Below are 25,807 nucleotides of genomic sequence, written 5' to 3'. Positions count from 1 at the left end.
AAAAACAAATGATATCTCCAACCACTTATGACTTAACAACCAACAATCGGCAACTAAAAATTCCAAACACAGTTTGGTAAAGACAGGGGGTCACGGTCACATACGTGAGCCTTCTTTCACATGCCATAAATGGCATATGAAAATCAGAAGAATATTTTCCACACTTTAGCAAAATAAAAATAAATTTATGCTTATGTACATAGCTTAATTTATACTGTAAAATGTACATACTAAGTGATATTTCTGTTCACTGACTTTTTCTTTTGGGTTGTAAAATTTAAAACAGTAAAAAAGATAAACAATCAATAACAAAGAACACGGCACACACAAATTGCAACTAAACTAACAAATTGCAACTATGCACAAGTGATATACACAGTAACAAGTTTACGAAGTTTAAAAAATAGGAATGAAGACAAGATTCCGAAATTTTGTTTTTTATATGATTGAATATTTCGTGGAAAGGGAAACACATTTCACCATAACATAAAAACTCGCAGAATTACAGCTATCGGTATTATTGCAAATGCAATAAGATCGAGTTTACTACCAGTTTATAATTAGATACACTAACAGAAAAGCCCAATAAATTGGAAACTGCAAATTGTTTTTATTATTTTATGGTAGTGACCTCTAGAAATGTGCTTTAGAAAAATATTACAAAGGTGTTTAAAACTGATTCTTATAATCGAACTAATGATAACGATGAAGGTGTAGTGCATTTTAGTGATTTCAATTGGTTTTTGAAATTTGATTCTATAAAGCGGCTAATTCTACTAACCAGCGTTCATATTAACTGGCGCCTACTTATTTCACTTTCCGATGGGCTTACGATTGTCTCAGACGAGACCAAATGGTCCTTCCTCTCAGCCAATAGCAACATTTGTAAATGTGTTGGTCGCATGTTTTGTTTTTGCATCCTTTAGTTGAAGTGATTTTTTTGTGTTGTACTTTAATTAATATGTACAATTTACATTATAAAAATCACCTTTTAAAAAGATAAATAGCTTAGTTATACTGTATAGCAAAAATTTCAACTTCCAAGGTCTTGGAAAGAATTACCAAAAAACAATGTGTTATTGGGTTCACATTATATTTTCATGATAAGATGGTGTCTCTGGAACAGATTAATATTGCAAAGCGGGGGTCCATTGTATATTGTAATGTATTATTTTCCTGCGTAAGAAGTTTCAAAGTAAAATGTTTTCCCGCATAAAAAAGTTGGTGATAAAGAATACACAGTGTATTATTATAATGACGAAGGCAGATTACGAGAAATCCCTGGCAAAGGATGCAAACAGTTCTTTACTTATGTAAACTCCAGAAGGAAAGGGATGATTCAGATTGGACCACTTAACATAGACGGGTTGACTATTGATGATCATGCTCAGGTAGCTGATAAACTGAATGAGTATTTTGCATCTACATTCACACATGAGGGGGAGTGCCAGAACTTTATCAAACATGGAGCTAAGTGATTTTGTAATAACTGAGAGCAAAGTGGAGGATAAATTGTTAAAGTTAAACATAAAAAAGGCACTTGGGATGGACGGGATCTATCCAGTTATATTAAAGGAGGCAGCAAAGGAAGTAAGTAAACCCTTAGCCATAATTGAGAGCTTCCTTGGACTCAGGGGAGGTCCCCATGGATTGGAGGTGTGCAAATGTATCACCAATTCCCAAAGGGCGTTCAAAAGGTGACACAAGTAACTATAGACCTGTTAGTTTAACTTGTGTTCCGGGGAAAACAGCGGAATCACTGGCTAAAGGAGTATTGCAGGATAATCTAAACAAGTCTGCAGTAATAGTTAAGACACAGAATGGATTTGTTAAAGGGAGGTCTTGTCTGACCAATTTGAGTGGATACAATGATGTGGTCACAAACGAACTGAATCCCAAAATTAATTTTGATATCGTATACTTGGATTTCAGAAAAGCTTTTGATACTGTTGCACACAGAAGACTGCAGTACAAATTGGAGAGATATGGCATTAATGGTAAGTTGCTACAATGGATAAAGGGATACTTGAGAGGGAGACGACAGAGAGTGGTAATCAATGGACACTGCTCTTCAGGGATAAATGTTATTAGTGGAGTTCCCCAGGGTTCAGTGTTGGGCCCATTGTTGTTTTGTATATTTATCGTTGATATTGATGATATTAGGATTAATGTCCAAGTTTGCAGATGATACAAAGGTTGGCAGGGTTGTTAACGACAGTATGCTATTCAAACCGGATCTAGATAAGTTGGGCAAATGGGCTGAGAAGTGGCGACTGAAGTTTAACATTGATAAATGCAAAGTACCATATGGGTAGCAATAACCGAACAGAAACGTACAACTGTGTGGTACTACTACACTCAGGGAAGTGGAAAGTGAAAAGAACCTGGGAGTAATTGTGCAGTCGAACAAGAAGTTCGCTGAGCAGTGCAGACGGGCTGCCAGGGCAGGTCATGAAGTCTTGTCAATGATATATAGGAATTTTGCTAGCAGGGACAGGGATGTGATTATCCCGTTATACAAGGCAATGGTCAGGCCACACCTATGTACAGGTCTGGAGGCCTCATTTTAGGAAGAATGTAGAGTTGCTAGAACGACTACAAAGAAGGGCAACAAGATTGGTGAGGGGGAATAAAGGGGTACTCTTACCAAGAAAGGTTTAAGTTCTGCAAATTGCAGCGCCTGGAGAGTAGGCACCTGCGAGGTGATCTGACTGAGGTGTAGAAGGCCTTGAATGGCTTCAGCAAACCGAATGCTGATGGGATTCTTCCTCTTGCTCAGATTAAGAACCTGAGGGGGCACAGATTCAAATTGAGGAAAGACAGTTGTACAATAGATGTGCGGAAATTTGCCTTTAGCCAGCGGGTAGTTGATTGATGGAATAGGCTTCCATCTTTTGTTGTGGAAACTGATAGCCTAAATAAATTTAAGCTGAGCTGGACAGGCATTTGGAACGAATGGAGGGGTGAAATGGTTTTTTTTTTTTTTTTTTTTTGGCTGATGCTGCATAAGCTTGCGTTCTTGTATCGTATGCTTCTACTAATGCTAATGCCGTTTTCCTACTTAATACGTTTTTTAAATATAGAAATTATTTTTAATATAAAAAAATATTAAACAATATGAACATTTTTGTAATTGAACAAGTTATTGCACAGCATCATTTTAGTTCGTAGTAAATTACCGAAGTAGGTGAAATGGCATCGTTTTTGGTATACATGTATATCATATTGTCAATGCCTTCACAACGAGTTGCCCTGTTATTGCACTACTTCCAATAAGCAACGCTTCGCAATGGAGAAGAGTAATGTTACTTATTCTCGAAGGATACTACCACCCAGGGTGGTAGAATCTTTCGTTATACAAGGATACTACCTATTCAAGAATCCACTGTCGAAGCGTTGCTTATTCGAGGTAGTTCAATGTCAGGTGCAACTTGTTGTGAAGGCATTCACAATATTCCACTGTCCTGAGATTTTACGTTTGTCCCTTATCTCACCTACGGTGGAGAACAGCAAGGTCCCAAGCAGCAAAGTAGTTAAGCACAAGGGGCAGTAAAACAAGCTTTTCAGTGGACCGTATTTCAAGTCAGCGTGACTGCCAAATATGGTCAATGACTATATTTATTGTCATACATAATATTGTAAACTCTTCTGACTTACTGGTCGTGTGAGAGTATAAACATTTTTTTTTTTTTTTATTAAAGACAATCCTCATTCATTTTACTCAGCGCTATATACACCTCAATCGGTATATGTGTGGTTGTCAAACTTTTCAGTTCACACACCTATACGCCGTTCTTCATATGAGCATCGATTTGCAGTCATCACTGATTTATTTATTTACAAACTTCTCAATCACGGGGCACGCACACCCTAGATAATGTTGAGAAAGGCGAGCACTGCAGAGAATCAAATTCAAAGCAGTCACTAATATTAAAATAAATGCAAAATTTGGATTAACAAAACAGAGTGAAGAGCAATTTCTCCGTGTTTCCACATACCCCATTGATTTTAAGAGGTTGGTAGAGAACTGCGAAGTCGAACTGCCCTTTCTAATACATCCCAAAATTATTAAATCAAAGGAAGGTTCATAGAACCACTCAGATACAATATGGGCACAGTGGATATTGCGTTGTCATATGAAAAGAATCCATTGCAGTCCAAGTGAAATTAGCACTGCAGAGTGAAGTTGGTCCCATGAGTTAGAAAGATATTCAATGGAGAAAACACGGCCTTTAACAGTGTGGTCGGATCCAGTCCGTACCAAAAGAACATATACCACATACCATGATACCTCCAGCCTCTTTAGTGGTGGACACAAGAGAATCTGAATGCATGGTTCATTTTGATTATTTTTTTCACCCTAACACTGGTGCAGAAAAGTGTAAATCGAAAATCGTCAGCCCACACGATCTTTTTCCACAGTTGGCTTTGTCGGCATCACTCCAGTCGAATCCTTCGATTTTTTACAGAAACAAATGGCTTTCATAATGACTAACCTACCATATGCCAGACTCTTCAACTCACGCCCACAGTTCCTTTGGAAATGGTTTTTCTTTGCCTAAATCGAATTTCAGCCAATTGCTGCATCAGACATTCTATTCTGAATCACAATTCGCTTTAAATTCATACCATCCTCCTTGCAGTAAAAACTTTCTGCTGCATTGCTTTCTTCAGGACAGTATTCTCCTTTCGCCATTCACTCATTATATACTTTTGAATGGTTGCTTTCGGCACACCAGTGATTTCCTTTATTTTCCAAATTGTGCCTCGTCTCAACGTTCGCAGACAATAAGAGCTTTCTGAAAATCGGCGTATAGCCTGTTTGCCCCATGTCCGGATCGACTAAAGAACTTAGCAAAGCGTCCAGTATTTATCTGATACCACAGAACTTGTGATCATCCCATGTGACAACATACTTTTGCATACCGTACATTTAATTATATGGTAACGCCAAATGCAAAAATTCTATTTTTTTGGCAAATGAGTGTAGCTGCTACCACTTGCCCATCCTTAAAGTCTTGTTTAAGTCGTCCTCACGGTGCGCTACTTGGTGGCAATCATTAACTACTCTACCAATCTCAACATCAAACGCAAATTTTGACATCACGTCCTGTATGCCTAAGTCGATGTCGCTGAAGAAAATGAAAAGCAAGAATGGTCCAGTTCCGATTGCCGTTTCCCAAGGACTGTTATTTGAAGGGTAGCCGTTAATGTTAATGGCAATCTTCCACTTGCTGGGACTACACACACACACACATGAGGGGGCATAAATTCAAGTTGAGGAAGGATGGCTGCAGGATAGATGTGCGGAAGTTTGTTTTCAGCCAGCGGGTGGTTTACTGTTGAAACTGGCCTCCATCTGTTGTTGTGGAAATGGACGGGTTGAATAAATTCAAGGAAGAACTAGACTAATTTTTGGAGGGTATTGATGAGTGAACTGAGTAGGGTTTTTTTTTTTTTTTGCCTGATGCTATAAAAGCATGCTTTCTTGCATCATTTTGCTTTTACTGCTACTAATCACAATCCCGTACTTCCAACCTGAGATTCATCTAAGTATTTTTCCTGATTCGAGCCTATATAGCAGTGGTTTTCGACTTTTTTTTAATAACGGCACCCCTACTCAATTTCCTGCCTGTTAGATGCGATTCTCTCTCTGCATATATACACTGAATTATGACCACCTACCTAATACTCCGTAGGTCTTCCTTTTTGCCCTCAGTACAGCAGCTATCCGACTTGGCATTGATTCAACACGATGTCGGAAGCGTTCGGGAGGTATGGCCAACAAAGCTGGTGTAATGCGGCTAGCAATGCAAGTATGGAAGTGATTGGTGTATACAGACACCTGATATGCCTTTCCATAGTGTCCCACAAGTGCTCTATGGGATTGATATCGGAGGCCAATCGATATGCTGGAAGTCAGAACTGTGTTCCTCAAAACATTCCTGCACATTAAGTGCCCGATGGCTCGGCGCACTGTCATCTTGGAAGACACCATCGCCATTCGGGAAAAAGTATAACATAGCGGAGTGCATACAGTCAGCAAGCAGTTGACGATAGCGGGGACCACTGATACGTTGTTCCACATGCACCAGGGGTACAAGTTCCTGCCAGTGAAACATGCATGACGGATCAAGAGCCTCATGTTGTTGACGCCAAATCCGTACACGACCATCCACGGTGTGGAGTAAATAATGTGACTCACCCGACCAGCACACCTTCCAGTCTTCTACGCCGATGAACCTTGGTTAGGAGAGGATGACGTAGGGGTCGTATGCTGGTATTTCCCATACGTGCGACGCATGGTCATGCAAGATACTGTTCCGGGTTGGCCCATGTTGCCCAACTCTTCAACAGTTCTGCGCCTATTCGCCTGTACGAGTCGTCGGACCCGGCACTCACCTCTAACATCAACCTTTCACTGACCTTTGCAGTTTTGCCGTTGGTTGACCATTTTGACGGCAGTCCTGGTACACTTTAACAATGGCGGCTCTCGAACACTCCACCAGTTCATCCGTTTGGGAAATCAAGGCACCAGCTCGTCGAGCTCCCACAATTAGTCCTTTATAAAAGTCCGATAAATCCTTCCTTTTACCCATCAGAATTTTAGTACCTACTGAACCGCTGACACCTTATCTATGATACGCAGGTCAACTAACTGCGCACTCTCGTACCTCACGTGGTCAACGGGTCGCATTCAGTTTTCATAAGGGTGGTCATAATATATATACATTAACATAATGAAGTAGTTAAAAAAAAAAAAAAAAAAAAATGGTACAAAAAATGGTTTTGCCATGCTACTGGCATTAATTTTGATTTATATTTAATATCAGTTATATATATACACACTATTTAAAAAATGTTATATGATAATTATTACAATAATATAACTATAAACAAAATTGCAATTCATAATACAAATTATATATATAATAATTTTATTCTTTATATAGAGGTACTAAATAAACATCCATTATAGATCGCCATAAAATTAAAAATATATCGTATACCTTTTTATAATGAAATTAATACATAAAGTTTACAAAATAATAAGTTTAAGTAAAAACCCAAATTACGTAGGACCCACGGTATGTTGTTGCGGTACTCTAATGTGCCGGGGCACATTAGTGCAGCATTGAAAACCACTGCTATATAGTAACATTTCATGCAGACTGAGTCAAAAGCTTTGCTGTTATCTAAGCAGTGTCAAAATTATTTCCCACATCCAGCTCATCAGTGACTGCCAAAATAGCTAAACATGATTTTGCCTTTTACAAAATCATGCCGTGCTTCCTTCAGAATTCAATTTCTATCTAAATGAGCTACTGCACTCTTGACCGCTGCCTCCATTACTTTCCACAGGTAGTTATCCACTTCACACTTAGAACTCCCTTTGTATATTAGCAATACTCCAGTACTTTTCCAAACGAATGGAATATTTCCTGAACCCAGTGGTGCCTTTATAATTAATCTTGCTGGTTCAACACAATCTGGGCCCCTCCTCAAAATTACAGGAGCCTTTACGCTCGATAGCTTTGCTAATAAATAACCATCTGAAATTCAAGCATCGTTAATTTCATGCTTACCGGCTTCAATCGCCCACGAAGGGTCTTTCGTCTAAATATCCATGCAAAGTACTCTTTCAATTTATCTGCAACATAGTATTAGCATTAGTAGAGGCATATGATGCAAGAAAGCAAGCTTATTCAGCATCAGCCAAAAAAAAAAACACAACCACTACTCCCATTTCACCCCTCCGTTCGTTCGAAATACCTGTCCAGCTGAGCCTTAAACTTATTTAGGCTATCAACTTCAACAAGTGATGGAAGTCTATTCCACAAACCAACTGCCCGCTGGCTAAAGGCAAATTTCCGCACATCTATCCGACATCCGTCCTTCCTCAATTTGAATTTATGTCCTCTCAGGTGATTATTCTGAGCAAGAGGAAGAATCCCATCGGCACTGAGAATGCTCAAGCCATTCAAAGCCTTATACACCTCTATCAGATCACCTCGCCGATGCCTAGTCTCCAGACTCTGTAATTTGCAAAACTTAAGCCTTTCTTCGTAAGAGCAACCCTTTGTTCCATTCACTAATCTTGTTGCCCTTCTCTGTACTCGTTCCAGCAGCTCTACATCCTTCTTGAAATGAGGCCTCCAGACCTGTATACAGTACTCAAGGTGTGGCCTGACCAATGCCTTATACAAGGGAATAATCACATCCCTATCCCTGCTAGAAAAATTCCTGTATATCATTGACAAGACACCATGAGCTACTCTTGCCGCTCTTCTGCACTGCTCAGAGAACTTCATATCTGCCTGCACAATTAACCCCCAGGTCCTTTTCATTCTCTACCACTGTCAGCGTAGTACCACAGAGTTGATACGTTGATCTGGGGTTACTGTTTCCCATATGTAGTACTTTACATTTGTCAATGTTAAACTTCATTTGCCACCTGCTCAACCTTTCCAGATCCTGTTGCAGCAGCATAGCATCAGTAGTGTCCTTAACAACCCTGCCTACCTTTGTATCGTCTGCAAACTTGGACATTAAGCTTGATATACCATCATCAATATCATTTATAAATACAGAAAACAACAATGGACCCAACACTGAACCCTGAGGAACTCCACTAATAACATTAGTCCACGTTGAACAGTGTCCATTGATTATCACTCTCTGTCTTCTGCCACTCAACCATCCCTTTATCCATAGCAGCAATTTGCCTCCAATGCCACACTGCTCCAATTTGTGCAGCAGTCTTCCATGCGCAACAGTATCAAAAGGCTTTCTAAGATCCAAATATATAATATCAAAGTTATTCCCTGCATCCAGTTCTTTTGTGACTACATCATAGTATCCAATCAAATTGGTCAGACAAGACATGCCCTTAACAAAACCATGATGTGTCTGAGCTATAACTGAATTCTTGTCTAGATGATCCTGCAGTGCTTCTTTAACCAGTGCCTCCATTAATTTTCCTGGAACCGAAGTTAAACTAACAGGTCTATAATTACTCGTGTCAGCCTTTGATCCTCCTTTGTGAATTGGGGTTACATTTGCACATCTCCAGTCTATGGGTACCTCCCCTGAGTCCAAAGAAACTCTCATAATTATGGCTAGGGGTTTGCTTACTTCCTTTGCTGCCTCCTTTAACATAACTGGATAGATCCCATCCACCCCGGGTGCCTTTTTTTATGTTTATCCTCAACAATATCTCCTCCACTTTCCTCTCAGTTATTAGAAACTCATCTAGCTCACTGCCAATGTTTACTTCACCTACAACATTCCCCTTCCTGAATAACTCCTCATGTGTGAATGTAGATGCAAAATACTCGTTTAGATTGTTAGCCACCTGAGCAGGATCCTCAACTGTTGAACCATCAACATCCAGTGGACCAATCTGATTTATCCCTTTCCTTCTTGAGTTTAAATAGGTAAAGAACTCTTTTCTGTTTTTCTTTGCACCCTTTGCCAAGGATTTCTCATAATCTGCCTTTGCCTGCCTAATCTCCTTTGTGACTTGGTTACAGACCAACTTATATCTATCATAGGCTTCCATGTCACCCATTAATTTGTATGTATCCCATGCATTTTTCTTCTCTGCCATATGTCTCATTAGTTCATCTGACAACCATTTAGGCCTGAATCTTGAACAATATTTCTTGGTTGGTATGTAAAGCCTGGTAGCTTCCAAGATTAGTTCCTTGAATGCTTCCCATTTTGAATTTGCTGTTGGTAACATCATCAGTTGGTCCCACTGTATAGAATTTAAATACTGTCTCAGACCATCATAGTCGCCTTTACGAAAGCAAAAACCCTTCCCTTTACCTCTGATGGTAGTTACCTCCTTGAGTAAATCCCACTTCAGCACACTGTGATCACTGCCACCTAGTGGTTCCTTTATCTGCAGATTCTTAATGCATGAAGAATCACTACTGATAATCAGATCAAGAGTATTACTCCCTCTAGTTGCCTCTCGAACATAAGCTGTGTTATCTAAGACTTGTCCCCACCCATTACACACGGGGCTGAACTAATCGCTCGCTCTTCTATGTATTCACATGAAAACTCCTTGTAACAGCTCTCTTAGCCACAGATTTCTCGGAATCTTCCTTTGCCATTCGAAGCAATCTACAGATCGACTCGAAGTTATTATCGTCTTGAGCACTTTTCTGTACCTTTCACATTCCCTCTTTTTTTTTATAGTATACTAGGGGGTTTCGCCCCTGCTCGCTCGCCCACCCCCGTGCACGCTTTTCTACATAAAATGTAGGGGAATATGTAGTAGGTCAAATCTTTTCTACGTAAAAAACACACTTGGCGAATAAATATCACGGTAAAACTCCAGAACGGTGTACACCCTGCAACATAGCGGCAAGCAAAACAGTGGAAAGCAGTGATTGACAAGTTGTGACTCCCATATTTCAACACGCGACAAAGCAGTGATTGACAGATGCCACTGCTTTCCCCGCCCACTGTCCTCCTAGGTTGATATGCCTAGGCTGTTTTTCCCTACATTTGCCACCCTTTTTTAACTCGTTTTCCCATTTTAAAACAGCGGAATGGAGGGATAAACCCTACATAAGCTAAGCCCCCACCTCGACGACACAAAACAATCAGAAAAGGGAGGTGCCTTCACTTGTCAATTATCGCCGTCTTCCTCGCTTTCATCGAAGTAACCGCCGGTGTATACTATACTGGACTTCAGCCAATATCACTGTGTAATTTTTTACTTGCGTTTACTCAGGTAACTTAGGAAAAGGCCTTTTGCTTCGGGGTCCATAAATACATGAGGAATATTGTTGCATCCAAAAGAGCAGGACTAAAATACAGTGGATTCCGGTTATTTGGGCCACCGGTTAATCGGGACAGCCGTTTATTTGGGAAAAATCTTAAAAAAACAGAACCCAATCGAGAAAATAGCCAGGGTTTACTTCGCTTAAAAATGCCGTTTAATCGGGGCAGGAGACCGCAGCACTGGAAATTACCCTACGATTGTCTTCGTACAACGTAGTTCGGATTTCTGGAGGTCACAACCAGAAAACAATAAAAACAATTAGCAGTCACCTGTTTATTGGGCTTTTGTATTAGTGAAATCTATCATAAACTGATAGTAAACTCGATCTTATTGTTGCGATAATACCGACAGCTGGAATTCTGTGGGTTATTATGGCAAAATGTGTTACACTTCTATGGAATCTTGAATCATATAAAAAAAATAATTTTCAGAATCTTCTCTTCATTCCTATTTTTAAAGCTTCGTAATTTGTTACTCCGTTCTCACTTGTGCGTATTGTGTTACTTGCAATTTGTGTGTTCCGTGTTCTTTGTTATTGATTGCTTATCTTTTTACTGTTTTAAATTTTAATCCCCCCCAGCCCACAAATGTCAGTGAACAGAAATGTCAACTAGTTTGTACGTACATATTACAGTACGTATTAATTATTCCGATTATCACGTATATTTTTCCGAATTTCACGTATCATTTAATTTCTTAATTGATAAGGTAATAAAGGGTAAATTTGTGCTTAATATATCTTTACTTTTATAGCCTGTGGATGGATAATATTCCTCGCATTTTCGCTAATTAGAATCGCTGTTTAATTGAATTAAAATTCAATTCACAAACGTGATCACAATAACCGGCGCTTATTACACATCGTATAGTGAAAGGTATTTTACTATGGTGACTCCATCGTAACGTGATTTGCTTGTACAGTGAACCAATTGTAAAGGGGGGGGGGGCATTGTATTTTTAACTATTTACGTGATATTATATTATATAACTTCAGATAATTGGGGCAGCCGCTTAATCGGGCCAAAGTGCACTAGTCCCGATGTGTCCCAAATAACCGGAATCGACTGTATTTAACTGAAATATTTACAAACTATACAAATATTTACAAAATACTAAACTACGGTATTTACAAATATACAATATTCATTAATACACAAAAAAAGTTACAATGGGACATCAAATGTTAGACGGTGAATCACGTGCACGAGGTTAGTGAACATTATGGAGGCAGTTGTCAATAATTAATTGCATTTGTAGTGACGTAATTGCTTCGCCCTCTTCTCCCATCGGCTCGAATAAATATCACTAGGAAGAAAACTTTTTTAATGTATATATAGATGTGACCACAGTAGCTTTAAAGGTACACCATAAATCTAGTTTATTCGCGCTCCGTGTGCTATCACACCAGCTGATAGACGTCATGTCAATCTCCTTACATGAAATTAAACCCCATTTCTTTGCCGTTAGCAACTGCTGCCTCTGTCCTCATCATCCAACTTGGAACTCCGTGATCATTCGCTGCTAATGTTCCCTGTACTGTCAGCCTTTTGACGTTATCTGGGTCATCGGCGATGATCAAGTCTACATTATTCTTACTCCTAGCATTTTCTCTAACGTGCTGATACAAGTAACAATCACATAGATAATTTAAAAATTTTGTTTGCCATGGCGAGTTCTCTCCCATTGCTCCAATCAATTATAAGCAAAACGAAATCATGCATAATAAGACATTCCACTTTCCCACCCGTTCCATTTGCCTGTAGAGGCTCTGGTCATAATTTTCAGTCTTCTGGTTACCAGGTTACTTCCGCTCTCATTATACTTTATCTTCCAACTAAATCACACCATACAGATTCTATATTAGTATATGTAACTTTTCTGAATCAGCAAAATCTTTTGTTGCGAACGGGCAGTTTTTTTATAAAAATGAATGACCTCATCACCCCTTCCATCTTCTCTATCCTTCCCAAATACATGTACATTGTACATGCCATAGCGAAACTCATCATCCCTTACTTCCGGTTACGACACGTTTCCGTTAGCCCTAGTATCAGTATCAGCATACTGTATTCTATTCCAGTGAATCATAAACTGAAATTTTTCAACGTGCCTGTCACAATGAAAAAAAAAAAAAAAAAAAGCCATTCCTTCCCTACATTTTAGACAAGGCAAGTGATAATTATGATTAAGTACTCAGTGTCAAACTTAATCAAGCGACCTTTTCAGACGCTGGGTTCAAGGGAGTATAGGAAGTACGTCACAGAGCGACATCAGGTCGGTGACGAATGTGGCACCCGGAGGCTAAAGATTAACTTTGTCACCGAAATCTCCTCGCAGTTAGTCACTTGCCTACACTTTGTCTTTGCCTTGCCTTGCCTTCTTTCAACCAAGAGAAATTACGTTTGCATTTCACATCCACTAAGGTACATCACGGTGGCACCGTTAACAAGAAAGAGGAAGAGACTCGTGCAGCTGACGCGTGATCTTGCGGCTACAAATTCCTGTTTTGAACGTGAAGGGGAGGGAGACAGCAGCAGCAGTAGAAAATCCCAAGGCATTAATCACTCTTGATTTTACATCACAGAAGTCGTAAAAAAAAAAAGGGAGGGAGGGATGCTCGTTTCTAAATTTGCTTCGTTATATACTACATTACCAGGCATAATCGCAGTCCTAAAAGCAGCTTTTCTTTTTTAAATTTTATTTAAAAAAAATAATGTTTATTATTTATTTTATATAATCTAACAGAATATTACACTATATTTTTGCATAAATGTTTATTAATTTATTGAGTGGAAGGCGCTTTTTCTTTTCTTTTCTTTTCTTTCTTTTTTTTTTTTTTTTTTTTGTGAAGAAAGGTTTCCGGAAGAGGAAATGCTGGTTCTGTGAAATTGGAGCTGGACATAACTGCTTGCGACAAGTGTGTGGACTGGTTTACAAGACAGTGGGCGAATTACAGATAATTCAGAAAACCAGCGCCCATGGAAGTATCTTTATTATTACTATTATTATTAGCCACATGGTGCAAGGAAGCCTGAGGCTTATGCTGCACTAGCCAAAAAAAAAAAAAAAAAATTCCCCAAGTTACCCCGAGAGAGAGAGAGAGAGAGAGAGAGAGAGAGAGAGAGAGAGAGAGTGTTAGAAGTAGCACCAAGAAAGAGAAGAATGATGATATCCAGCTCAGGACCCTGGGTTTTCCAAGCCCATACTCACCAGATGTGAGCCCTTGGTGTTAATCTATAGAGGCATGCAGCAAAAACTGAAGGGCGAGGGGCCAGGTCACGAATTAACCTGCTGCCCTCTTTGGAACGCAGTCAAGGAGCTTGAGAAAAGCAATGTTGGTTACGATATTGCCTCTCGCTTGCAAATTATGATATCGGATGGTTTAGCCATGGAGATTAACCAGGAGCTGACTGTGTCAATCAAACTGGCAGACAAAGGAGGGACACAATAATGCCACAAAAACAAGGGATCACATTTTTAATCGCTGTTTAATGCAGGAAAATTATTTTCGAGAGTCGCCTGTCAACGTTATGCACACTACCATCAGGTTAAATCTACATGAAAATAACCCATTTCTGATCACAGTGTGCTTTACCAGCACCAAGGATAATCATTTTTATTAATTTTTAAATAAAACTGTTTCACCAATAGGGAGATTTCTAAAATACAGAAAATATATAGATGCTGTTTATTTGAATATGATGAGCATCATATTCAAAATCCATATCTTCAATGTCCGAGTGGCACATTAATCATATTCATCCTTTCTGTACCAATTGTGTACAGAAACTACATGAACACTCCTGCCTAAAAGTTGGAATCAGTTTCATTTTTCTTACTTTTCAAAGTTTTTATTAAATAATGAGTTACTTTTGGTGAAATGGCTTAGCTGTATTGGGTGCTCATTAAAAACTGTAAGCTGCAATGCAAGTACTCACATTTTATTAGAGGGAAATTCATGAAATCGTCATCTGTTTTTTCCAACTTTTTGAAGTGTATTTTTTTGCATATTTTCTTCTTCAATGAATTACAATGAAGAAGATACTGTATTTTGCAGTGTCTCCTATTAGAATATCTTATAACAGGAGAGACTTTTTATACAGAGGTAGATACATTTGAACAGAAGGAACACAGGAACGAATATTTGCTGATGTGATAAAGACAGTGTTAGGTGGGTCAGAAAATTGCTAATGTGGGGTAAGGGAATACACAAATAAAATAACAGGAGATGTAGGCAGAGATCAAAGTAATTCTGGTTTAGCATCTATAGGGAGTAGCAGCCTGAAAAGCAAGGTACATGTATTGAGAATTACAAGGCCTGCTGGGGGAGGGGAGGTCCTCATGGGACAAATCAATACATGGGGCTGTATCAGGGTTACTATGGGCAGAAACAGGTGCATTTATACTTGCATATACACTAATGCTGGATAATGAAAAACAAATTTCATGAAGTACTGGTTTGTCATCAAATGCAGACATTGTAGGGTTATTAGGGATACAGTGCCAATCATATTCAAAAGTAAGCATCATATTCAAAATCCACATCTTCAAAGTCCGAGTGGCACATTAATCATATTCATCCTTTCTGTACCAATTGTGTACAGAAACTGCATGAACACTCCTGCCTAAAAGTTGGATCAGTTTCATTTTTCTTACTTTTCAAAGTTTTTATTAAAATAGGACCAACTGATTTACCAATTTTTATTAAAATGTTTTCTATTATGTATAAAAATCAAAAAAACCTAAATAATATTTTAAAAATTTTAGAATATTCGAAAACGTTCCAGAAAGGTGTAGAAGACTCCTAAGTGTGGTAGAATGTTGTAGATGATTCTAGAATGTTTTGCAATGATATAATAAGGAGAAAGAGCTGTAACTTATAAAATCAAACACCCTTTATTCAGAAAGAGGATTTGGTGCAAGTTTTGTGTTTCATGATAAACATGGCAAGAAATAAGGCAAGTGAGAGTTGGAAAAGAAGTACTATTAGAACTCTGCAAAAAAAAAAAATTCCCCAAGTTACCCCGAGAGAGAGAGAGTGTGTTAGAAGTAGAAAGGAATCACCAAGAAAGAGAAGAATGATTATATCCAGCTCAGGACCTGCATAAAAAAGGTTATTCCCTGAGAAGTATTGGCAAAAAACTAGGTGTTTCATTTAAAGGAGTACAAACTACCATTCGACAAGTCAAGGATATGACCATAACACTGATTTACAAATGCAATTGACGACTTACGCACTGCACCTGAAATCTGGGCTAAGTTCAACAAGAACAGAGAAACTCCCATGTCTACATCCACTGTAGACATGGGAGTTTCTGAGTTTCATTCAACTGAAGAAAAAATGGTGCCACATTGTTTAGTGCCTACAGTTAGGCAGGGGTGGTTCCATCACAATCTGGAGTTGCTTCTGCTTTTCAGAAGCAGGTGACATCATCAGAATTGAAGGAATTTTAAGAGAAGAAGGCTATAAAAATGAATGCAATATCCTCTAGACTTCAACTTTGTGGAAGAAATTTTATTTTACAACAAGACTGAAACACAGCTCTGAGCTGTGCAGGGACTTTCTGGAAGAAAATTTGCTTCTTGCCAGTTCTTCAGTATTGCAAATTGCAGTGTCTAAAGACTAGGCATCTGCACCGAGATATCATTGAGATTTTTAAGCCTTTAAATGAATCATTGAAGGAAAGATATGCAGAAAAGTTGCCTTCAGCCAGTGGAGGTAGTTGATTGCTTGAACAAACTTCTCTCTGGTGTTATAGAAGTGGATAGTTTTTATAAAATCAAGGAAGAACTAAACAAACCATTAGACAGGATGAATAGGTGATGTGGGAAGTTTGTTTTTTTAGTTGATACTTTCTAAGCTTCTTTTCTTATATTAAATATATAATTAAATACTATTTAATTAAATAATATTAAATACTATTGGATATGAATGCTCAATTTCAAATGGTAGAAATCTTGAAGAAGCTAAGAGTAAAAAACTTGCTTCTTTCAAGCATTTAATAAGAAATCTTTTTCTCTTAGCCTCTTCAAAATCACATTGGACTGATTAATACAATTGTTGTGAAATGTAGCTAAGCAGAAAATGAAGCTGAAGATATGAATACATGTAAAACCAAAGATTAAATAAGGGAAAATATTTTAGGGTGGAATACAGCATAAAGAATATCATCCTTACAAGAATGATTTCACTAACACGATAGACACACATCATTCCACTTGTCATAATACAAATCTGAGTGATTTCTCAGATTGCAAGATCAACTAATTTTGACTGTTTACGTTGAAGAGTTGTTAGTGAGAAAGAGATCAAGGGTGTTAGGTGTGTGGTTAGGGTTGTTTGGCAGGTAAATGAACAAACTGTGTGAAGTCATCAGTAACTGCAAAGCCTCAGCATCATGAAGCTGACTGAAGATGGCTTCAGTTTTCTAATTGCACTGTCAGAGAAATGATACTTTGAAACATGACTTTCAGTCATATTTCAAAGAAAGGAATTTAAAGAGTTCCAGGCAATTAATGGAGTTGAGGGAGAACTAATGCAACATGTGAATTTGAAAGAATTGGGTAGACAGAATTTAAGCTAGAGAAGATCAAAAAGGTGAAAATCCAAATTAGGAAGTCTATGACAAGGAAAATCAGAGCAGATGTATGCCCACCTAACTATTTCTCTCAAAAGGAATCATAGTGAATAATTAGGATAACCAAGATGAGCAAGGCAATAATAATGAATAGAAAAGATGAATGGATGAATAGTTATGGCAAATAAGATGAGAAAACAGATGATAACTGAGAGTTTCAGAAGTAAGTGGAGAGAATAGCAAATTGTAGGTGAAAATGTTCATCATTGAGAACAGAACTGCGACCACTTACATCTGTGAAATGAATGATGAAGTGCATAGTACTTTCTTGCTTGCTGGCACCAACCAAGTGAAAAGAACTTAATTACTAAGCAAGAGAGTACACACAGTAACACATAAAGAACTGACACAAAGCACAAATATTCAAGAGATAACATATATTAAATTTAGCATGAATAAAGAACATAGCATAGAAGCTTTCGGCTACTGTATGTAGCCTTTGTCAACTAATTTAGCACTGGAAAGCTGTTTTCATGATTAATTGACAAACCAAACTAAATTAGTTGACAAAGGCTACATACAGTAGCCAAAAGCTTCTATGTTATGTTCTTTATTTATGGTAAATTTAATATACGTTATCTCTTGAATATTTGTGTCTAGTGTCAGTTCTTTGCGTTACTGTGTGTACGCTCTTGCTTAGTAATTAAGTACTTTTCACTTGGTCGGTGAAAGCAAGAAATTACTATGCATCCAACTCCCAACCTCACAGGGTTCTTCAGTCAGTGATGAAGTGTTCGGGAGATTTAGACCTTCTCACAAATAAGTTTGACCTATTAGTGTGACTATACATGATTCATTCAGTGGATAAAGTGCAGGTGGGAACATATATTATTAAATTTTTGGATATGGTCCACACAAAGAAAGAATGTACCCAGCTCCTTGACAACATAACATGGCTGGCCTCACTGATGCTAGGACTACTTGGACTCCCTCCAGTCACAAGCTGATCCAGATGCCTCATAGAATTATCAGACATTTCAGTCCAGTGGGCAATCTGTGAACACCATTTCAGTGCTGTACCCTTAAAATGAAACTATTATTGCATTTCACCATGATGCCCATCATAACCTCAGATGGTATGATGGACATCATAGTGAATTCAGGGGTATCACTCATACTACATAGTGGCACAGTCACCATGTAGTCTCCGGCGACTCTAATGCACAATACCCCTGACATTACTAAACAGACAAATTAAGTTTTGTATTTTATTGCTTTTGACAACCCTGATGCACTCCTTATAATTAACTAAACGTGTTTTGCCACATGATCTTTGATTGTTGATGGATTTTGTTTTTATTACACTTTCCCTTTCAATTTTTCAAGTAATTAATTTACCTTAAAAATTGAAAGGGAAAAACAAAAATTGCATGGGTTCAACTTAAGCTGCACATAAATATTTTCTCCATGCCACTGACTTGAGCTAATTTTTTTTTTTTTTTTTTTTTAATGTAAACCCCAAACACGAGAGGTATTGGAACCTATAGTAGAGTGGTTTTCAACCGGGGTTCTGCAACAACAACATTCCTGGGGTGCCATGTAATTTGGGTTTAAGTTACTTAAACTTATTATTTTTAATTTATATGTTTATTTCATTATAAAAAGGTGTACATTATCTTTTTAATTTTGTGGTGATCTATAATAGACGTTTACTTAGTACCTCTATATAAAGAATAAAATTATATACTGTATATATATATATATATATATATAATTTGTATTATGAAATGTAATTTTTATAATTATATTATTGTAATAAATATAATATAACATATATATATATATATTGAGCAGCGTTGCCGCAAAATAAAATAAATTACTTAGGGGTGCCGTTATTAAAAAAAGGTTGAAAACCGTTGCTATAGTACTTAGTACCGTGCTTGGGTTTGAGGTTGAGAAGACGAAATAAGATATTTGTTGATTATTTTTTGATATTTGTTGATACTGTAATTTTCAGTACGAAGGAAGGTTATTCCAGAAAACGGCAGTTGAATGAATAAATGAGGAAGATGAAAAGTTGGTTCGGTGAGTTTGAAGTTGGACAGTAAATGGATGTTGGCTAGTGGCGGCACATGTTTGGATTGTTTGAAAGAGAGAGCGGGAATTATAGAAGCCAATTCAGAAGAACAGTGCCCACGGAAGTATCTGTAGAAGAAGCATGCAGCAGAAACAGTAAGTCTGTCAGACAGCGAGTGGAGAGACTCTGTTAGAGATGAATCATTAATTAACCTAACTACCCTCTTCTGAATGGAATCAAGAAGCCTGAGACAGGTTTTGGGGCACCACCCCAGATGTGGGAACAATATTCCATGGTAGAGTGGATTTGCAATTTGTAAAGAGTGAACATCCCACATCTGCACTTCATCTCTTGAACACCACTTCAAATTCTTCAGATTTATTTACTATGCTCCTAGCATTAATATACATGAAAATATACATGCGCCTGTACTTACTCTTAGTTACCCTAATACAGCCCACATATTTCCTTGTTCCATGATGACCCATAGCTGGCCTTGAAATTCCTGGCACTTTGCTCTCCCAGCTACTGCATGTTCAAACAGAAATGGTGAAATAATCACTTTTACTTCTGCTTGTGGCTATTTTAATTTATTAGTCTGTGTATTAACCCCCCAAGATAGCAGTTTTCCAACCCATCTAACACACTCTCGATAGTATCAGCAAATATTCTTGCACCCTTTCTTTTTAATTGTATCCCATCCCTCTATAATCAGCCTCTCCTATTAAAATACACTGACCGCTGAGAAAAATTCTACCTCATGAACCATGCACAATCTCTCCATGGCTGAATTGAGTGACAAAGTTCTCATTATATGCTATGGTAGAGCGGATTTGCAATTTGTAAAGAGTGAGCAGCTGTTTGGAAGAAAAGTAATGCCGATAACGAAAGAGAAAACCAAGTTTTTTAGATGCAGAGGAAGCAGTATTTCTGATGTGCTTGTGCCAAGAGAGATTAGAAGTCAGGGTAATCCCCAATAGAGATATATCATTTTGCCTAGAAATCGGAGTGTCACCAAAGATGAGCATAGGAGCAGAAGAATCCTTTTTGCGAGATATAAGATAAGACTGAGTTTTAGAAGGATTGAAATCAACTAAGTTGTCTTTGCCCCACTGGAGAATTACCTGGAGATTGGCATTTAAGCATTTAATTACAATTTGGTAGCAGATTTTCGAGAAGTTGAAGCTGATTGAGCAGGACAAAGTTTTTCAAAATGGAAAGTGGAATGCAATGTGCTATCATCGGCAAAACTATGGATAGGATTTCCAGTCAATGGAAGAAGGTCATTAATATGCAAGAAGAAAAGAGTGGGGGAAAGAACTGAACCTTGGGGGACACCGGCATTAGTGGAGAAGTTAGAAGACAGAGAGCCATCTACCATCACCCTCAGTGAGTGATCAGAGAGAACTGGATAACAAATTACAAAAAATAGTTGGCAAACCATAAGATGGAAGCTTGTTTAGAAGACCTTTATGCCAAACACGATCGAAAGAGTTTGAGATGTCAAGAGCAACTGCTTGTGTTTCACCGAACTTTTTCCATTGAATTAGTCCATAAATGGGTAACATAAGCCACAATATCACCAGTGGATCGACACTGACGGAATCTATACTGGCGATCGTTGATCAGACGGAAGGTTTCTAGGTAGTTTAAGAGTTGGCGGTTAATTGATTTCTCCATTACTTTAGAAAGAGTAGAAGTAATTGCAATGGGACGATAATTGGATGGGAGGGATTTGTCACCCTTTTTAGGAACTGGCTGGATATGAGCAAATTTCCAAGCAGAAGGAAAAACACCTTTAGAATAAGAAAGTGAAAAAAGGCGGCAAAGAACATTAGTAAGTTCAGGAGCACAGGTTTTGAGAACAAGTGGAGAAATACCATTGGGACCTGGAGCTTTCTTAGCATCAAGATTCGTCAAAATCCTTCTAACATCCTTTTGATGTAAGACCACAGGAGGCATTGAAGGGAGCATGTTTGGAATGGCGGGAGGTGTTTTACCAAGATCGTTAATTGTCCGATAACCCTAATCCTCCCCACAAACTATGTTTCCCTAAACCTTTAATATATCTTCAATGGCTTTAGTAAAAATCCTTGCATATCCTCTGTTTAAATAAATACATGACTAAGGCCATGCTGAGAAAAATTCCTGCAATCAGCCTTGAAGATTCCCCAAGGCCTAGAGTTAATCCACAAGGATTTCATCACAAAATCCCTCCTGTCATGACGTAGTGAATTTCAAACAGGTCCTAATCTTGTGACACATTTTTTCAACATGATCTTATATTTCATGACCAATATATATTAATTCATTTAAGCTTTAGATCATTAGTGCCTACATGTATTACCATGCACCCACTAATTCCATTACAAGCTAAAAAACTGTTACATCATCAATTTTTGCTCCCACCAGACATACTCTGGTTCTATGCAATCTATCTTTCTTACATAATATACTCCATATCTCCATTAAAATTGTGTCCCAATTGTGTGACTACCTCCTGTGGAACCAATGGATTCTTTTCCTGGGCTAGATTCGGGATCATGTCAGCTACATAACATCAGATACTTGAATCTCTGATGAACCTCCAGACTGAATTTGCTCTATGGTAGGGGTGGTCAACTTAATTTGTGATGCAATCTATTTTTTTTCTTCAAAATGTGCCGTGATCTACCATCTCAAGAATTTCATTGCACATGGTTAAAACGGTTAATCAACACATATTGAAAATTGCTGTTTATAAATTTTAAAATTAAATACAATTCAGAATTCTCATTTTAAATTTTTAATTTACGTGAAGTTTGAGTCTTCATCTCATCTGCCAAGCTTTCAAAATTGGGGGATACAGTGATAAGGCCAACAGTAAAGAATCTTCTGTCTGCAAGAGAACAGTGATTCTTCGTGTTTGTTTGTTTCAAATAAGAAAAGGTCGATTCACATAGATATGTGGAACAAAAACAGGAATTTAAAAGTTCACTGCATTTTTTTACATTTCGGTACTTCTCTCGGCAAACATATTTCCAAAAGTCTTTTTCTGATGATCTGGCTTTTAGCAAGATATCATTTCGCAATGTAACAATTTCATTTTCAAGTAATATTTTCTCCATGTGAAAAATCTCAGTGATTTTTCTGAAATTTGTTTCGTATCAAAGTCAACATTAAAAGGATAAGAAATATATTGAACAATGTCTTCAATTGTTTTAAAATTACCAAATCTGGTTTCAAAATCATCCACAACTTTCTCAATTTCAGAAACATATTTTTCACTAATAAATTCAAAAACAGGATTTCATATCTGGTGGGTATGGACTTGGCACACCCAGAGTCCTGAGCCGGATATCATCATTCTTCTTTTTCTTGATGATTTCCTTCTTTTTCTCTCTCTCTCTCAGGGTAACTCACAAAATTTTTTTGGCTCATGCAGCATAAGCCTCAGGCTTCCTTGCACCATACGGCTAATAATGATAATAATAAAAAATAATATTTTTGCAAATGATCTTGCATATTTGCAAAATGAGAGAATTTTTTTTCTTTGAGATCCTTAGCCATTGCCAAAAATTGATATTTTATATGGAGAAATACTACTAATCATGTCACCCACATTTTTATTTTTTCCTTGTAATTCCAAATGCAGATCACTTTAATTTACTGGCAAAATCTGACAAAAAAAAGGCAGATAATACAACCACTCCGTATCTTGTAGATGCTGATAATCACCTCCCCTTTGATCAACGATATTTTTTTAATTTCATTCAGCAAATTTCGAAATCTCTGTAGAAACTTACTCTGACTCAGCCACTTCACATCTGTGTGTAATATCAGATCTGGTTCATTTTCATCGAGTTGCATTTTGAAATGTCTCCTTTGAAGAAATTGTCCTCTGAGGGAATTCATGATTTCGAAAGCTATGTCCATAATGCCTTTAGTATTTAATCTTTTTTTTTTTAACAAAAACCCCAAACAAGAAAGGTATCAAAACCTATAGTACCTAGTAACGTGCATGGGTTGAAGGAGAAGTATGGGGGGTTGCCAGAAACTTTGCTATAGAAACTAAACATGGGTTTCACCACTTCAAGCCTCCAATAAGCAAAATGTTTTTCTGGCTAATGCTTGTTGGTGGATGATAGTGGTAACTGAAAAAATCTGGGAATTCATCATCCTTTTGGCACAATGCAATGAATCTGTTAAGATGCCCCTCATTGCTTTACTCCATCTGTTGTTATTGATACGAGCTTAAATAGTGGTAATTTAATTTTTTTCAATAAAATTTTTGAATGTGTTAAATATATCAAGACCTCTAGTTCTTTCTTTTAAAAAAACCATACCAAACTTTTCTAGTGGCAGAATCATTGAAAATCATACGAATGAAAACAAGCAATTGAGCTGTATCACTGATGTTTGTAGATTCATCCAGTTGTAAAGAAAAGGCCACACAATTAGCAATATGAGCACACAGTTTTACTCATTTTTCGCTCACATTTTTACTCATTTTTTCGATGCGTTGCATCACAGTATTTTGAGATAATTGCAGATCTCAAAATACTGGATAAAAGGATGGTTGAGTGGGAGAAGAAAGAGGGTGGTAATTAATGGGTGCTGCTCTTCGTGGACTAATGTTATTAGTGGAGTCCCACAGGGTTCGGTGTTGGGTCCTCTGTTGTTTTGTATATTTATCAATGATATTGATGAAGGTATATCAGGCTTATGAGGTATATGAGATTATGAGGTATATGAAGGTATATGAGAGTGTGCTACATCCTTTATTAGACTAGACAAAGACAGTAGCAAATTTAAAATCGAGAAAGGAGTTCGACAAGGAGACACAATATCTCCGAAGCTGTTTACTGCTGCCCTTGAGGAAGCTTTCAGAAGATTAGACTGGTCGCAGAAAGGAGTCAATGTGAACGGAGAGTACCTAAACCATTTGCGATTTGCAGATGACATTGTGCTCATAAGCCACGATCCCAAAGAATTACAGGAAAATCTTAATCAGTTATGCACAGTTAGTAAGGATTCTGGACTAAAGATGAATATGGCTAAAACAAAAGTAATGATGAACAAGTATGCCACGGAAAGGGAAATAATGATTGAAGGAGCAGTAATTGAAAAGGTGGAGTCATATACTTATCTGGGACAAGTTATTAGCTGTAATAATGATAAATGGCTGGAAGTCAAGAGAAGAATAAATTTTGGATGGATAGCATTCAGGAAATATAGTCACATACTGAAGAGCAATATCCCAGTTTGTCTGAAACGTAAAATAATGAACCAATGTCGACATCGATGGACAGGGCAGTGTCGAGTCAGTTTGGTGCGACATAAGCATAGGGAAATCAAAATTGAGAGTAGGAGTGTGCTATAGGCCTAATGACTCTGATGAGTATAATAAGATATTGTACAGGGAAATAGAGTGGGCCAGTAAATCTGAGAGTCTTATAATGGGGGACTTTAATTTCCCAGATATTGACTGGAATTTGTGGGTTGGTCACTCGCACACTAGCAAGGCTTTTGTGGATTTATTGGATGATTGTTTTCTACATCAGCATGTTCGTGAGGCAACAAGAGGGAGCAATACTCTTGATCTGATTATCAGTAGTGATTCTTCATGCATTAAGAACCTGCAGATAAATGAACCACTAGGTGGCAGTGATCACAGTGTGTTGAAGTGGGATTTACTCAAGGAGGTAACTACCATCAGAGGTAAAGGGAAGGGTTTTTGTTTTCGTAAAGGCGACTATGATGGTCTGAGACAGTATTTAAATTCTATACAGTGGGACCAACTGATGATGTTACCAACAGCAAACTCAAAATGGGAAGCATTCAAGGAACTAATCTTGGAGGCTACCAGGCTTTACATACCAACTAAGAAATATTGTTCAAGGTTTAGGCCTAAATGGTTGTCAGATGAGCTAATGAGACATGTGGCAGAGAAGAAAAATGCATGGGATACATACAAATTAATGGGTGACATGGAAGCCTATGATAGATATAAGTTGGTCTGTAACCAAGTCACAAAGGAGATTAGGCAGGCAAAGGCAGACTATGAAAAATCCTTGGCAAAGGATGCAAAGAAAAACAGAAAAGAGTTTTTTACATACTTGAACTCGAAAAGGAAAGGGATGAATCAGATTGGTCCACTGGATATTGATGGTTCAACAGTTGAGGATCCTGCTCAGGTGGCTAACAATCTAAACGAGTATTTTGCATCTACATTCACGCATGAGGAGTTATTCAGGAAGGAGAATGATGTAGGTAAAGTAAACATTGGCAGTGAGCTGTATGATTTTGTAATAACTGAGAGGAAAGTGGAGGAGAGATTGTTGAGGATAAACATAAAAAAGGCACCTGGGG

General features: G+C 37.8%; 1 protein-coding gene across 2 annotated transcripts in view; it reads right to left on the bottom strand.

Moving 5' to 3' along the window:
* Window positions 1–25,807, bottom strand: part of LOC150077616 (membralin) — a 280,598-nt gene that overhangs the window by 1,214 nt on the left and 253,577 nt on the right. The window lies entirely within an intron of this gene.

Source organism: Mastigoproctus giganteus, chromosome 12 (genome assembly GCF_048544385.1).
Source record: "Mastigoproctus giganteus isolate SK-2022 chromosome 12, ASM4854438v1, whole genome shotgun sequence".
In the NCBI taxonomy this organism is placed as follows: domain Eukaryota; kingdom Metazoa; phylum Arthropoda; class Arachnida; order Uropygi; family Thelyphonidae; genus Mastigoproctus; species Mastigoproctus giganteus.
Note: the sequence above shows the minus strand (reverse complement) of the source record. Positions and strands in the feature narration are given on the sequence as shown.